This window comes from Telopea speciosissima, chromosome 8, assembly GCF_018873765.1.
Source record: "Telopea speciosissima isolate NSW1024214 ecotype Mountain lineage chromosome 8, Tspe_v1, whole genome shotgun sequence".
Lineage (NCBI taxonomy): Eukaryota > Viridiplantae > Streptophyta > Magnoliopsida > Proteales > Proteaceae > Telopea > Telopea speciosissima.
The window spans coordinates 33896409-33913017 of record NC_057923.1 but is presented as its reverse complement, the minus strand read 5'-3'; the positions used below and the strand labels follow the sequence as shown (position 1 = coordinate 33913017).

The window sequence follows — 16609 nt, the reverse complement described above, 5'->3', positions numbered from 1 at the left end:
ACTGAGCCTCTTCGGCTACAGAACCCTCAACAAAGTAACCCTTATTGGTCATTGTTCTCTCACTCTCCTGAGTCATTCCTGAGTCTTTTCAGCCAAGTCAAGCAAAAATTCCCAAGCATCGTTTTCATCTGTGAATGATGTAAAGCCTTATGGGCACATGGATTCTAACAATTGCTTGGTTTGGTAATCAATGCCCTCATAAATAATTTGACATAAATGCCATGTATCAAGACCATGGTGAGGGCACTCTTGGAGCAAATCTTTGAATCTCTCCATGAGTTTGGAAAATGATTCTTTTAGTTTTTGTCTAAATTGAAGAATGTCATTCTTGATTTTATTCGTTTTATGCAAAGGAAAGAAATTTTTTAGAAAGACAACAGTTAATTGATCCCATGTAGTAATAGACTCTCTAGGCAAACTGTAAAGCCATTTCTTGGCTCCATCCTTGAGTGAAAAAGTAATGAATCTCTGCTTTACAGCATCATCTGTAAGTTGTTGCATCTTAATGAGGACACAGACTTCCTCAAACTCCCTAAGGAAAAGATAGGCATCCTCAGGAGCTAACCCATGAAAATGGGGCAGCATACTAATGAATTGGGTTTTTAATTCATAATTATTTCCTTGGGCAGCCGACAGATGAATTGGGTTTTTAATTCATAATTATTTCGAGCGGGATAGAAACGGTCCCGAAGGGTTTTAGGTTGTTCCTCACCCATGATTGGTCTCTCTACTCTTTCTAAACGATGCTTAGAATTCCGAATCCAAACACTCATGCAACGCAAAAACCAAACAAGCAAAATAATAAAACACAAACTTCTTTTTTTTCTTTTTTAATATAATACAAAAGTACTCCGAATCGTATGGGTCAATCATAGTTACGGTGCCAAAAACTTGTTTGAGTTAAAAGTAATACCGTAAGTGTACGGGTCAATCATAGTTACGGGTCGAACACAGGGAGGTGATTAATCCAATTTCAACTTAGGCAGAGCACACCAATTTAATAATTAAAAGACAAACTAATTAAAAGACTAAAAATAAAAAATTTAATTAAAAGTAGTAAACTAATGAAGAGACTAATTAAAGAGAATGCAATAGACTAATTAAAGTAGACGGGTTGAGAGAAACACTTAGGGGTAAGGAATCCACCAAGAGAAATTGGTCCAATCAATGATAAGATATAGCAAAAACATAGCCCTTAGAGGGCATGAATGGCGGATTCAAGACATAGGAGATAAGTGATACTAAATCAGTCGTTTCCTATGAATGACAATCACTACGCATACGATCATGGCAAATCATTCATTAGTAGAATTTTATATGGACACGTAGACAATTATGCATGCAATAAACGGATGGCATGAGTAATGTGGACATGACACATAATATTCTACTAATGCTTATACAAGAATCACATCATGCTATAAACTCTATTGGTTCTTCCTTCTCTCATGGGTTCATCATATCCCTAAGTGGGGAAATTACATGGCCAGGGAAAAATTAAAAGAAAGAAGCATTGGAAGAGACATTAAAATTAAACTAAGAAAATTCATGAGAATAGAAGTACTTAGCTGATAATGAAATTGCATGAACCCAATGAAAACAACTCCCATCACTTTAGCACCATCACTTGAACTTGTCGCATCCAATAAAAAAAATAAAAACTCCTGAACTAAAATTACACATATGAACTAAGGGGAAGGGGAACAAAAATTCTAGATTTAACAATGAGAATAACAAAATAAAGGAATGGAAAAACGTAGAAACTTGTAATTGAATCTTCAAATCTTCAATAACGTCACTAACTTGAATGTTGATTTCACCCAAATCCAAAAATCAGAATTACTCCATAGAAAAAGATAACAGAAAAAATAATCAAAATAAAAAACTGAAGAAGGAGAAAAAACAAGTCAGGGAAAAGAAGACCGAAAGTGTTGTGAAGGTGGGGGATTTATGGGGGAGAGGGATCACGTGAAAGAGAGTTGGGAAAGAGATACGATCGGTGAGAGAATCTAAAAGGAAGTGGGAATGGGTGAGAGGTCGTGAAGGGATTAGTGAGAAAGAGGGAGAGAGAAGACCGTGGGACATTAGGGAAATTGAATTTAAATTAATATTTAAATCTAAAATTCAACCTAAATTTAAATTTAGTCGAATTCCTCCTTTTGATGATATCTTTTCATCCTATCCCCAGATAGACCCAGTTTGAGAATTAAAGTTACACCATTTTAAATTTCGGACGGCATAAGTCCAATTTCCGATATCTTTTGAAAGATTCTCAATTCATCAAAATTATCAGTATGCCCCTATGCTTTATTTTTTCTCTTTCCTCGCCTTCTTCTCTTAACTCGAATAGGTTTGCTCTGGTCTTTAGCTCCTATCTTCATTGAATCTTCTTCTTTTTGGCTCTTTTAGCTTTATTACTCCACTTCTACTAAAATTATCCTAAAACCTAAAAACACAGAAAAATACCTCGAGTAACACCGTTCTTAGAATTAAATGATGAAAATAAAGGGATAAATTCACACATAAAATATGCTCATCACGTACTATTGGAAATTCTTACTAGTACCCTTTCCCTATCAACGGTAATATTCCTAGTACGCCCGTACCATTGCAAATACTGTTTACAACTCCAATAGAAGAGCCTGCACTATCGACCAATCTTGTCACCCAAGACCCCGAGTCAACATCGACCCAACCTTCCATCGACATCGAGACGTCTCTATCCGATGTCAACCTAACGCCTCCTCGATGTCGACTCGACCCCGGTTCGATGTCAACCCTGTGCAAATTTGAGAAGCCCAAACTTGCCATGTTTAACTCTAATTTCGATTCCTTTCGTGACCAATCCCAATTTTGGCAACTTGAAAGCGTATATTGGCCCTCTTAGGCCCCAAGAAACATCCCCTTTAGAAATAATCCACTTTCCCACATCCCATTAGCCATTACTTTGACCAAACACTCACCATCGATGCAAAGACACCTGTTCTGATGCCTCACCGACGATCCGGATCAAACCTAGCATCTTTACACGAATTTGGGAGTGCACACACCCGTCTACATCTATAAATACGACCTATTTCACGATGAAGAGGGACTCTACTCAATTATTCCTTAGTCCTTGGTCTGTGGTCCTTGCTTTGTCCTTAGTCCCTTGCTCCATAGCCATTGCCTCTTGAGTACATACTTGAGACTTCAAGATCATAACTTAAAGTCATCAAACTTAGTGATTTTGGTATTTGAAAACGAAGTGTTTCTTACAAGGAGACAAGAAAATCCATCATAACCAACGATACTTGTTCTACATACAAACCTCCTGAGTCACAAAGGGAAACCACCACTCAAGTTTTTTAGCTACCTCCAACTAGGTAAGACTTCTCCTTCTTTCTAGATGGTGATCACACCTCCCTTCTTATTGTATTTCACTTGAATGCATGTATTAATCTATGATCTCTATCCCCTGTAGTCTACGACTCATCGTACTTTCATTCATGCCATGTGTTATACATGAATTTATGCGTTCCTTTTAATTCCCTTACCCTTCTCATGCACCTCTTAGTTTTAATCCAGTATGCTCACCACCATGCTTTGTATGCTGAATCTTTTCATGTCTTCATTTTTAATCTATTCTCTATGTCATGAATGTAAACTAGGCCTTAGCCCTTCTTTTGTACTCCCGATATTTCTTTTATCTTCCATGCATCTACCACTTCTCCATGACTAGTTATGCACCGTGTTTGTCATCATTTATGTATCATAGGTATTTTAGAGTTTATTTTCCGTACTTCACGTATACTAATCCTTGCCATGCAGCCAAACCTCCGGGTATGTTCTCTCAACCTTCCCCTGTATTTATTTTTTTATCTTCTTTGTATTTTACATTCTTTCCCAAAAGCATGTTATATCCCTACCCAACTAGGTAATAGAAAGATCGGCAAATTTGGGCGGACTGGGGTGCCTAATACTTTCCCTGGATCGTAACTTGACCCGTACCCAGACCAACAGACCACTAGTCCCCAAAAGGCGTTGCATGAGTCATTACATTTACAATTTTGGGTCCTAGACCCTCCTCTAGTTGGCGACTCCTATATTCAATTCACTACTCTCTCTTCTCCCCCAAAGAGGGATGAGATGGAGTACACATGACGATCCCCCGCCATGCCTGCTTTGTCCTCACAATCCCCATCTATTGTTTTTTGACAATAATAATTTCCATGTAATCCATGCACTTCTCCCTATAATAGTTCTTAATTTCTTGCATATCATAATTGGTTTGCTTTGATTCATCATACTACTTTAAAATGATATCCCAAGCATCCCTACTAAAACTAGTGTTTATTCTGGCCCCTTTACATACTTGCTCCAATAAGATGTCAATAAAATGTTTTTTATGATCATCTGTCCAATTTGCTTGCTCTTTGACAATTTCTTTTGATGTCTCCATCTTTCTTTTTCTGCTAGCATTCTCATTTGTAGCAATTTCTTTCCCTTTACACAGCTTGAATGATTTCTCTTATGTATCCATCCTTCTTTTCTTACTTGTAGTCACTTTCACTTGACAAGAACCATAAGCATGTCCAACCTTTGATCATCGTAACTAATTAACAAATCATGAGACCCATTACTTTCAGCCATACTAACTGATGAACCACAAATCATCCCAACCTATCAGAAGATGCCACGTGTCCCTGAACAACAGGAGATCCACCCGGACACCAACAGCAGGAGATCCACCCGGACACTAACAGCAGGAGATCCACCCAGACACTAGCTACACCCTAGGCGCCATCACCCGCACTTGGGCGCCAACCGCCCTGGGCACCACCCACCTTGGGCCAAGGACCACCTAGACATCTTTCCCTCTCAGGCCTCATCCACTGAGGTGTTGAGACCTCGACAGGGTGCAAGTACAAGCTGGATGACACCACCACGATGTTGCCAACAAGATATACACCACCACGAGGACTCTGGGCCATCACCTACCACTTATGTAACCCAGATGGACTCAAGCACCAGGGACCTTATCTACCACGTAGAAGGATCTATCCACCAAGAAGGACAATCCTACTGGGATACTAAGTCTCACGAGAAGACAACCAACCAGGGAGGAGACCTGCTACTCAGGACTCCTCCACCCACGAAGAAGACTCCATATCAACTAGGGACTCTCCACTCCGCCATAGACCACTATAAAAGAAGAGGTATCTCACACCCTCAACCCATCTTGAATAATCACTATTCATCTATTTTCTCAGGAGATCTGACTTTGGCATCGAAGAGCCCTAGGCCGGAACCACACCGGTTCTCTCTGGTGACTTCTTGGTTCCCTTGTAGGTGACAGCACTGGCAGGACCGTCCAACGATTTCCTGACGCAACAGATTGGCGCCGTCTGTGGGAACGACCTAGCCATCATACCTACTAGCTCGCTTCTATACTCATACAATGCCGCCACAAAGGAAGACTACCTCCACCAACAATGTTGCAAGGAACGGATCACCCCTCCAGAGTGCTCTCGTCGCAGAGCCAATGGCCAGGACCATGTCCCTCTGGAGGAAGAGATCCCTCATGATGACCAAGTCACGATCGACGAGCCAGACAATGACCCTGCAAACGACGTAGTGGTGGAGGTGGTACCTGACCCCAATGCACCAGCCACCATGGGTCAGATTAACGACCTGCAGAGACAAATCCTCGATGAACAGCGGCTCTTTTAAGACTACCTGAGGCAGCGGGCCATGTCCCACCGCCGCAGAACATTGTCATCACTAAGAGCAGAGCCTGTACCACGACAAGAAATAAACCCTAGGAGGTCTTCTCCCAGAGGTGACAGATCGGGGAGAGCTGCAGGGCGAGCAAGTCTTGTACACCAGCAGGGGGATCCATCCCAGCATCCCAGAAGGACGGTAGACCTCCCTGTAAGGTCAGAGTGTGGGAGGACACCAACACCTAGGACAAGGGTGCAAAGCCCGGAGAGATCCATCCGGAGGTCCGTGTTTGAAGGTTGACTGGGAGAAAGTCCCATACCACCACGTAGCCAAACCTACAGGGAGGAGAGCCCCTCACCTTCGTGCCAAGGTTCATCACGGCGTGACCACTCACCATCCCATCAGCACTCAAGGCAGGAGGGAACTTCAAGGAGAGGACAGGAATGAGGTCGCAATGAACGTCCTGCTAGGCATGAAGGATAGACACGAGATGAGGAGCTAGATCAAAGACTGCGTGACCTGGACGAGAAGCTGGAAGGGTTGAAGAAGCAGACCAAGGGCGAGACACATTCCATACCAGGTCAGCATCCATTCTCCACGGAGATCTTGTCCGCCACACTCCCCTCCAGGTTCAGGTTGCCTACCTTTGAGCTCTACAATGGTACCACAGATCCTAATGACCACAACAACTATTTTAATGGGATGATGACCCTGTATGGAAGATCGGAAGTGGTCTCCTGTCAAGCATTCCCTGCATCCCTCAAGGGTGCAGCTACTTCATTGTTCTCCAGGCTACAACCAAGGTCGATAGGTTCGTTCGCGAAGCTGTGCGAACAATTCATCACCCGCTTCCAGAGCAGCATCAAGCAAAAGAAGACCATCATCAATCTACTGAACGTGGTACAGAACCCTGGGAAATCTCTCAGGGAATATGCCAGCAGGTTCACCAAGGAGTCCTTGGAAGTTCGAGACTTGGATGACCAGACCCAGTATACAGCCTTGGCGGGAGGCATCAGAGACTTGGACCTAATCAAGGACCTGGCGTGTCATGAGACCAGAACTATAAAGGAGCTCCTGGAGCGGTGCAATGAGTTCGCCAATATGGCAGAGGTACTGCAAGCCAAGAATAAGGTGATTGAGGCCAAGCCGTAAGACAACAAGAGGTTAGCACCAGACGACCGTAAGGAAGGCAAGCGGTCAAGGATCGAACGCCGATAGGAGAAGACCGACCGCCCATCAGGAAGAACTGATCGTCATCCTGAGAGAAGTGAAAGAGCCAGCAGCCCTGAGTTCACGCCGTTGAACACAACCAGGTCACAAATCCTTATACAGATCCAGGTTCGTGACCTAATCCGTTGGCCACGACCCATGCTGGCAGGACCCGAAAAGCGAAACCCTAACAAGTACTGTCTCTTCCACAAGGAGAATGGGCATGATACAGAGGACTGTTACCAGTTGAAGAGGGAGATAGAAAACCTTGTAAGGGTCGGGAGCTTGAACAAATACATGAAAAGAAGACGTGATGGTCGTTTAGGTCAAGCAGATAGAGGTCGTGATCGGGAGAGAGAGGAATCAAGAAGAGAAGAGAGGAGGACGGATCGAGAGAGAGACCGCCCAGAAGAGCGGAGAGATGTAGCAGAGTCTAGTGGCACCAAGGGAGCCTTCATCCTCACCATACTAGGAGGACCGGGGTAGGAGTCCAACAGGAAGCCCAAAGCCCATGCCCGGTTCATGGGAGTTACAGAGAAGCCAAGCAAGATAGCCAAGAACGAGACGGTGATCTCCTTCTCGGATGAAGACTTGGAAGGACTAAGTTTCCCACATGAGGATGCCCTAGTGGTACAGGTGGAGGTAGCCAACCGACCTGTACACAAGGTACTGATAGACACAGGAACGTTTGTAGACGTGCTCTCCTTGGAAGCCTAAGGACAGTTTAGGTTCAGGGACGATCAGCTCAAGCCAGAACCTACCTACCTATCTCCATGGATTCTCGGGCACGACAGCCTCCATCAGAGGCACCATAGAGTTACCAGTCACCTTCGGAGTACACCCTCAACAAGTGACGATCATGATGAACTTCATGGTTGTCAAGTCCGTGGTGTCATTCAACGGCCTCCTAGGGCGACCATCCCTGATAGCCCTTAGAGGAGTCGTATCGCCACTCCACCTGAAGATGAAGTTCCCCACTGATAATGGGGTAGGTGAGGTCCGGGAAGATCAGAAGAAAGCAAGGGAGTGCTACGCAACCTTCATAAAGAAGAACAATGGCAACACCCGAGGAATGGCACTCTGCCTAGGGACCCTGGTTAGCGACCAGAGAGATGAACTGACAGAGAGGAGAGGTAAACCGGTGGAGGACCTCGTCCCATGGCCACTCAGTAAGGACGACCCCTCCAAGGTTTTACAGATAGGCTCATTGTTGAGCAGCAACCAGAGGAATGAGCTCGGGCACCTCCTCCAAGCCAACATGGATGTCTTCGCATGGTCGACCTCTGACATGCCAGGCATACCACGCTCCATAGCAGAGCATCGATTGCACATCGATCCAACCAGGAAGCCCGTCCAGCAGAAGAGGCGTAACTTCACCCTCGACTAACAGGCAGCAATCAAGGAAGAGGTCGAGAAACTGAGCCAGTCAGGGTTCATCAGGAAGGAGAAATTCCCCACCTGGCTGGCGAACATAGTCATGGTGCCAAAGCCTAACGGGAAGTGGAGGATGTATGTTGATTACACCGACCTGAACAAGGCTTGCCTGAAAGATGAGTACCCACTGCCCAGGATCGACCTGTTGATCGATGCCACAACAGGCCATGAGATGTTGAGCTTCATGGACGCCTACTCAGGGTACAACCATATCCTAATGCATGAGGGTGACGAGTCCTACATGGCATTCCAGATGGACCAGGACAACTACTGCTACCGTGTCATGCCGTTCGGGTTAAAGAACGTAGGGGCTACCTACCAGAGAATGGTCAACAAAATGTTTGAAGAACAAATTGGGCGCAACATGGAGGTGTACGTGGACAACATGCTCGTGAAAAGCGTCCAAGCCTAACAGCACCTCACCGACCTAGAGGAAGCCTTCACAGTACTGAGAAGGAACCAGATGAAGCTGAACCCTACAAAGTGCACCTTCGGGGTAACGTCAGGAAAATTCCTGGGGTTCATGGTCTCTGTACGGGGAATAGAAGCCAACCCGTCCAAGATAAAAGTCATCTAGGAGATGGCACCCCCACAGACGGTCAGAGAGGTGCAGAGGTTGAATGGAAGGGTTGCATCCCTTTTGAGGTTCGTGTCACGGTCGGGTAACAAGTGCCTGCCATTCTTCAAAACATTGAAGAACCTCAGAAGCCCAAAGGACTTCACGTGGACAGAGGAGTACCAAAAGGCATTCGAAGAACTGAAGGAGTACCTGGAAAGCCCACCACTACTGGGGCAACCAAAACCCAATGAAGACCTACAGGTCTACCTGGTGGCCACCCTGGTCGCTGTAAGTGTAGTACTCTGAAAAGAAGAAGGCAGGGTCCAGAGGCCCATCTACTATGTCAACCACGTTCTGATCGATGCAGAGACCAGGTACACAAGGATCGAGAAGGTTGCCTATGCACTAGTAATCCCAGCTAGGAAGCTACGACCATACTTCCAAGCCCACACCATCACAGTCCTCACTAACCTACCCCTGAAGAAGGTACTCCACAAGCCAGATGTATCCGGACAACTCATAGCCTGGGCAGTGGAACTGAGTGAGCATGACATCAGGTTCCAACCCCGGACTGCCATCAAAGGTCAAGCTCTGGCGGACTTCGTCGTCGAATGCACCCTATCTGAGATCGAGCCAGAGGAAGAAGAACCAGAGGAACATGACCGCGGATCGAGGACGATGTTCGTGGATGGTTCGAGTAATGAAACAGGAAGTGGGGCTGGCTTCATACTCACCAGCCCCGAGGGATCCGGATCCAGTATGCCCTCCGGTTCACCTTCCAAGCATCCAACAATGAAGCCGAGTACGAGGCACTGCTAGCCAAACTCCGGGTGGCTAAGGCCGTCCAAATCACACACCTATCCATCCGGAGTGACTCCCAGCTTGTGGTAAACCAGGTGAATGGAGAATATGAGGCAAAGGATGAGCGAATGGCGGCATACCTAGCACGTGCCCGGTCATTGATCGAGGAGTTTGTGAAGTTCGAGATGGTTCGCGTTCCCAGGATCAAGAACACCACCGCCGATGCTCTATCCAGGCTAGCCAATAATGAATTCCGAAACTTGGCAGGGGTGGTGTACATTGAAATACTACACAAACCAACATACCAAGAGAACCAGGTCAATGCCATCGAGGAAGGGCCCAGCTGGATGGACCCTATACTTGACTACATACAGAATGACATCTTACCAAAGGATAAGGTTGAGGCAAGGAAGGTCAGGATGAGAGCAGCAAAGTACACCATCCTGGATGGAGAACTATACAAGAGGGGGGTCACAGCACCACTACTCCGGTATCTGGGACCCAAGGGAGCTGAGTACGCCCTGGCTGAAGTCCACAAGGGGATATGCAAAAGCCACATGGGAGGACGAGCCCTAGCCTACAAGGTCCTCCACAGGGACTCTACCGACCACGAATGCAAGAGCAGGCCATACAGTATGTCAGGAAGTGCGAGCAGTGTCAGTTGTTCGCCCCAATACCCCATCTACCCGCCACCAAACTGACATCAATCCTCAACCCCATACCCCTTGCCATATGGAGGATGGACATCCTGGGCGACTTCACGGCAGCATCAGGGAACAGGAAGTACTTGGTCGTCGCTATCGACTACTTCACCAAGTGGGTCGAGGCTAAGCCATTGGCTAAAATCACAGAGGTAGAAATGGAGAAGTTCATCCGCGACGACGTCATCTACAGGTTCGGGGTACCAAAGATCCTAGTCTCAGACAACGACAAACAGTTCGATAACCCAAGTTCAAGGCATTCTGTTAGAGATACAACATCGACTATCGGCCTGTCTCGGTAGCTTACCCACAGGCCAATGGTCAGGTGGAGGTGACCAACAGAACATTACTAGAAGGGGTCAAGAAGAGGCTAGAGGGAGCTAAGGGAAAGTGGGTCGAGGAACTACCAAGTGTACTGTGGGCGTACCGGACCACAGTCAGGACACCCATAGGGGAAAGCCCATTCCGCCTGGCATATGGCATAGAGGCATTGGCACCAGTCGAGGTCCTCATTGTGTCCCATCGAGTCCTACACTTCAACAAGCGCACCTATGTCGACAGACTATGGGTGAACCTGGACTTCATCGATGAAGTCCGGAAGAAAGCACTCCTAAGGAATGTAGCCTACCAGCAACGAACCGCCAAATACTACAACACCAGGGTTAGAGAGAGGTTGTTCCACCAAGGAGACCTGGTCCTGAGAAGGGCCAGTGCTTCCCAGCCAAGGAAAGAAGGCAAGCTATCAGCCAACTGGGAAGGACCTTACATAGTCTCCAAGCAGATATGTCCAGGGACCTACCGCTTGAAGACTCAGGGGGGCAAGAAGATAGAGCACACTTGGAACTCAGAACACCTGAAGAAGTACTACCAGTGAGAGAAACACTAACAGCAGTAGCAGAGTCGCCAGTCAACCAAGTAGGAGTAGCAAAGTTGCTAGTCAGCCAAGTAGCAGTAGCAGAGTCGGCAATCAAGAGTTATTTGAAAATTTAATTTGAAATTTATATTTGGAAATTGGGATACGCTTGTCTACTCCTGCCTGTTGGCCGACCACCACCAAGGTTCGATGACCACCAAGGCGCAAGGCCACCCAGGTCCGATGACCACCAAGGCCCGTAGGCCACCAAGGTTCGATAACCACCAAGGCACAAGGCCACCCAGGTTCGATGACCACCAAGGCCCGTAGGCCACCCAGGTCCAATGACCACCAAGGCGCAAGGCCACCTAGGTTCGATGACCATCAAGGCCCGTAGGCCACCCAGGTACGATGACCACCAAGGCCCGTGGGCCACCAAGGTCCAATGACCACCAAGACACAAGGCCACCCAGGTCCGATGACCACCAAGGCCTGTAGGCCACCAAGGTCTGATGACCACCAAGGCGCAAGGCCACCCAAGTCCGATGACCATCAAGGCCCGTAGGCCACCCAGGTCCGATGACCACCAAGGCCCGTAGGCCACTAAGGTCCGATGACCACCAAGGCGCAAGGCCACCCAGGTTCGATGACCACTAAGGCCCACAGGCCTCCAAGGCTCAAGCCCACCCAGGTCCGATGACCACTAAGGCCCGTAGGCCACCAAGGTCCGATGACCAATAAGGCGCAAGGCCACCCAGTTCTAATGACCACCAAGGCCCGTAGGCCACCAAGGTCCAATGACCAATAAGGTGCAAGGCTACCCAGGTCTAATGACCACCAAGGCCCATAGGCCACCAAGGTTCAATGACCAATAAGGCACAAGGCCACCCAGGTCCCCTGACCACCAGGGACTGAAGATCATCAAGGTCCTACGTAGCAAGGAGAAAAATAGAAGGAAAACACATTAACTACAAACGACCGAGGTCACAACTACAATCAAGTTCAGCATCCCAAGGTTCACTGTTCAGAATACATATAAAATCATGGGGCGTCTACGGGAGGAGTCACGTCGGACCCTATAGGAGACATCATGTCACGCTCAGGGGGATGAGCCACACTCTCCTCAAGTAAGACCACGCTCTCCACAGGCAAGGTTACGCTCCCCACGGGCAAGACCGCGCTCTCCTCAGGAAAGACAGCACTCACCCCAGACGCCATAAAACCATCCCCAGTAGGAACTCGAACCAACGCAGACAGCACTGAGGCAAACTCAGAGAATCTCGAGAAATCATAACCAGGGGTCTCCTCCAAGATGCGATCCGCCAAATCTCAGACACCCCCCTCATATACCTCTTGGGTACTCTCGTGGAACAAATCTAACATCGCCCGAGACTCCTGGAACTCAGCCACAACTCACTCCCCAGCTGCAGATAGCTCGACCTCACGACTCTCCCTCAACGCACGAACCTCCTCCTCCAATGTGTGGACTCTAGTCGAACTCTCAGCCACCGTAGTAGACGACACTCGGAGCTCCTCGGACACCACCCTGAGTCCCTCGGATGCTACCCTAAGCTCCTCAGTCATGCTCCTCTCATGAGCCGTATCCTCCTCCCGAGCCGCCTTCTGCCCTTGGAGCTCCCTCTCCAGATCCTGCAGTCGATGGGACAACTGAACCTCCCGAAAAGCACGTCTCTCAAGATGGAGTACTACCTCCGTAGCGCGGTGCTGAACCTGCAAGCAACACAGCCATTGAGTATACAGGGAAAGCTACAAGCACGAAAGATCAAGGGAAAGAAGAGGTAGGACTTACAGAGGCCATGTTATGATAAAGGGTCTGCGCCAGGAACGCGTCACTAAGCCCCTACAGGGCTGAACTCTTAGTAGAGAGCCTCCCCTTATCCAACCACTCCCGTGGTACTCCATGCCCAAATAGTGTCGCACCCTCCTCAAGATCCAAGGAAAGCACCAGCAACGAAGGGACTGCGGGATCGACAGTCGTGCCGACCAAAGAAGAACTCACCCCCTTCCCCGTAGAGGGGTGCAAAGAAGAAGGCCCCAGGGGGGCAACAGTGGGAGGCAGAGCAGGAGACCCTGAAGCATCAACGACGGGGGGAGAAGAGCATGGGAGGATGACACGCATGCCGGACCTCGTCACACTGGAAAAATCCGGACCACCCTTCCACTTGGTCCCAGCGACCGCAAGAGAAGAAGAAGCAGGGACCAGGGGAACGTCGACACCAGCAGCTCCAAAACTAGAACCACTCGCAGGAGGAGCGACCGAAGGGCCCTTCCACAGCATACTGGATCGGTAAACGTTAAGGTTCGGCCGTATACTCACTACATAACAACATCAAATCAAGACCACAGGACAAGTCAAGCAGCTAGTAAAGTAGAAGATAAACATGGATGCAAGCAAAAAAGGAAAAATCTTACAAGGACTCAACTTCCAGAGGCACAAGAAGAAGGCCTCGGAATCCAACTGATGAACGTCGAACGGGTCGCGTCCCTGACACTGCAAGAGGGTGTCGAGCTCAGAGTTACTCAGCGTAAGAGGGTAGTTCACCCTCTTGAGATCAATGGCCTCCCAGGTAGACCGCAATGCACATCGGGGGACCGTGGCAAAGAAGAAGCGATCCCTCCAGCGCTTCACCGAGTCGGTAATCCCCACAGTAGGATCAAATGCAATAAGAGCCCCCTTGGGAGCACGACAGTCGAAGTGGTGGCACCCGCCGTCCCCCTTCCTCAGAACGTAGAAGTACAAAAATAGGGGAACAGTGGTTGCACGCCCTGCCAGGGCAAAAAACACATATACTCCTAAAATAATCCGCCAAGAGTTGGGCGCCACCTGCCCAGGGGTAAGGCACCAATGCTCTAATACTAACTCCACAAAGCGGGAGACGGGAAGACAAAGACCGTAGGTAAAGAAAATGCGGTAGAGGTAGACCTCGTCCGCTCGATGGGAGTAGGCACGGTCGTCAGGACCGGGGACACGAAGAACGATCTCAGGAGGGATATGAAACTCGCGATGGATAGAAACTAAGTTCGAGGCGGTCAGGATACTAGCAGTCTGGGCCAACGTACTACGAGGATCCCTAATCGAGGCCCGAGGAACCCAGCGACCCCTACTGACACCAGAGGAGGAGCCTCTAGGAACCTCCTCCCCATCACTAGTAGGGGAGAGGACAATGACGAGGCGGTACCTGCCGAGGAGGATGACCCAGATAAAGACTCCCCAGGATACTCAGTCAGGGCCGTGGCCGGATCAGAGTCGTCGGGAGATGACATGAATAAAGAAGGAAGGATCAAGCTACTTACTCGGAGCAACAATCTCCAACGCCCGAAGAGGTATGTCAACCTGCAACCACCAACATGTGAACTGATCAGGGAAAGTCATCTAAAAAAAAAAAAAAATGTATAGGCTTTTACCAGGCGCCAACCGCCGCAAAGGCACTGATCAAAACAAGGCCACGCACTGAACACTACACAGACGCAGACCACAGATCGTAGGCACCAAAAACCAAGACAGGGACACGACCAAGGCAGACGCGACCAAGAGAAGGTGGTCGGGAGCGACGGGTCGGGCGTGACGAACAGGCAGGCGCGGGTGTGACAAATAGGCGGGTACGATAGGCGGGCATGACGAACAGGCGGGCACAATAGGCAAGCGGGCGTAATGCACCAAGGCGGGCGTGATACACCAAGGCAGGCGCGACGACGGCAAGTAGATGTGGCACGATGACTACAGGCGAGCGCGATGGTGCAAGCGTGGCCATGGCCAAGAGTAGATGGAGCAGGCCAAAGCCAAGGCTCAAGCATGGGTGGTGGTCAAAGCACGAGCCTAGGGACAAGACTGTAGGCACACCTCCAGCAGAGAAGACACCACAAAGGCAAGCCACAAGACACCAAGTCTCAAGGCTAATAGGTAAGGGAGGACATGAGAGAGGACATGTGACAAACACTTGGGGGGCACACTAAGAGACGGACAAAAAACAAGGTAGGGGAGAAGAGCCAAAAAAGAAAGAAGTGGAAGGATAAAGACAAGAGAAGGAGAGGAAATGAGAGGAAATGGAAAGTGAATGAGAAAAAGAAGAATATATATCTCTACAAAAAAAGAAAAAAGAAAAGAAATAGGTAAAAAGATGTGAGAGGAGGGGTTTGAACCCACAACCTCTCCCTCACCCAACAATTTGCAGACTCAACCCTTGAGAGAGATTATTTTCCGCCAACCAACTGGGTAGCATACAAGTGTATAGAGAACTCTCTTGAGCACATTGTTCCAAGAGAGTGGGGGGCAAATGATGAACCACAAATCATCCCAACCTATTAGAAGATGCCACGTGTCCCTGAACAACAGGAGATCCACCCGGACACCAACAGCAGGAGATCCACTCGGACACTAACAGTAGGAGATCCACCCGGACACCAGCTACACCCTGGGCGCCATCACCCGCACTTGGGCGCGAGCCGCCCTGGGCACCACCCACGTTGGGCCAAGGACCACTTAGACATCTTTCCCTCTCAGGCCTCATCCACTGAGGTGTTGAGACCTCGACAGGGTGCAGGTACAAGCTGGACGACACCACCACCACGTCGCCAACAAGATATACACCACTGCGAGGACTCCGAGCCATCACCTACCACTTACGAAACCCAGATGGACTCAAGCACCAAAGACCTTATCTACCACGTAGAAGGATCTATCCACCAAGAAGGACAACCCTACTGGGATACTAAGTCTCACGGGAAGACAACCAACCAGGGAGGAGCCCTACTACTCAGGACTCCTCCACCCACGAAGAAGACTCCACATAAACTAGGGACTCTCCACTCCGCCACAGACCACTACAAAAGAAGAGGTATCTCACACCCTCAACCCATCTTGAATAATCACTATTCATCTATTTGCTCAGGAGATTTGACTTTGGCATCAGAGAGCCCTAGGTCGGCACCACACCGGTTCTCTCTGGTGACTTCTTGGTCCCTTTACAGGTGACGGCACTGGCAGGACCGCCCGACGATTTCCTGATGCAACACTAACCAAATCACCATATTGAAATCCCACAATTATCCTTCTACCAGTTCTTTAGACTGCAATTATCAAAATGTTACATGAACATTCAAGCATAATTAGATGCAAAATAAGATTTTAACCCAGAAAGAATTGAATAAAATTGGTATTCCAACACAATCCAGAAACAATGAAAGACAACAATTCAAAAATGAAAAATTATTACTCTATTCAGAAAGAATGAGTTAGATCAATTCTTTATCACCACAAACATAATTATATATGACTAGAAAATAAAAATTTGAATCAATTAATTTAAAACATAGTAGTTCAAAAGAAAC

General features: G+C 48.2%; 1 non-coding gene across 1 annotated transcript; it reads left to right on the top strand.

The window, feature by feature from the left end:
• The first annotated feature begins 229 nt into the window (after positions 1-229).
• Positions 230-336, top strand: LOC122638459. The gene has a single exon (XR_006329452.1). It is a non-coding gene; the product is annotated as a small nucleolar RNA R71 (small nucleolar RNA).
• The last annotated feature ends 16273 nt before the right edge of the window (positions 337-16609 follow it).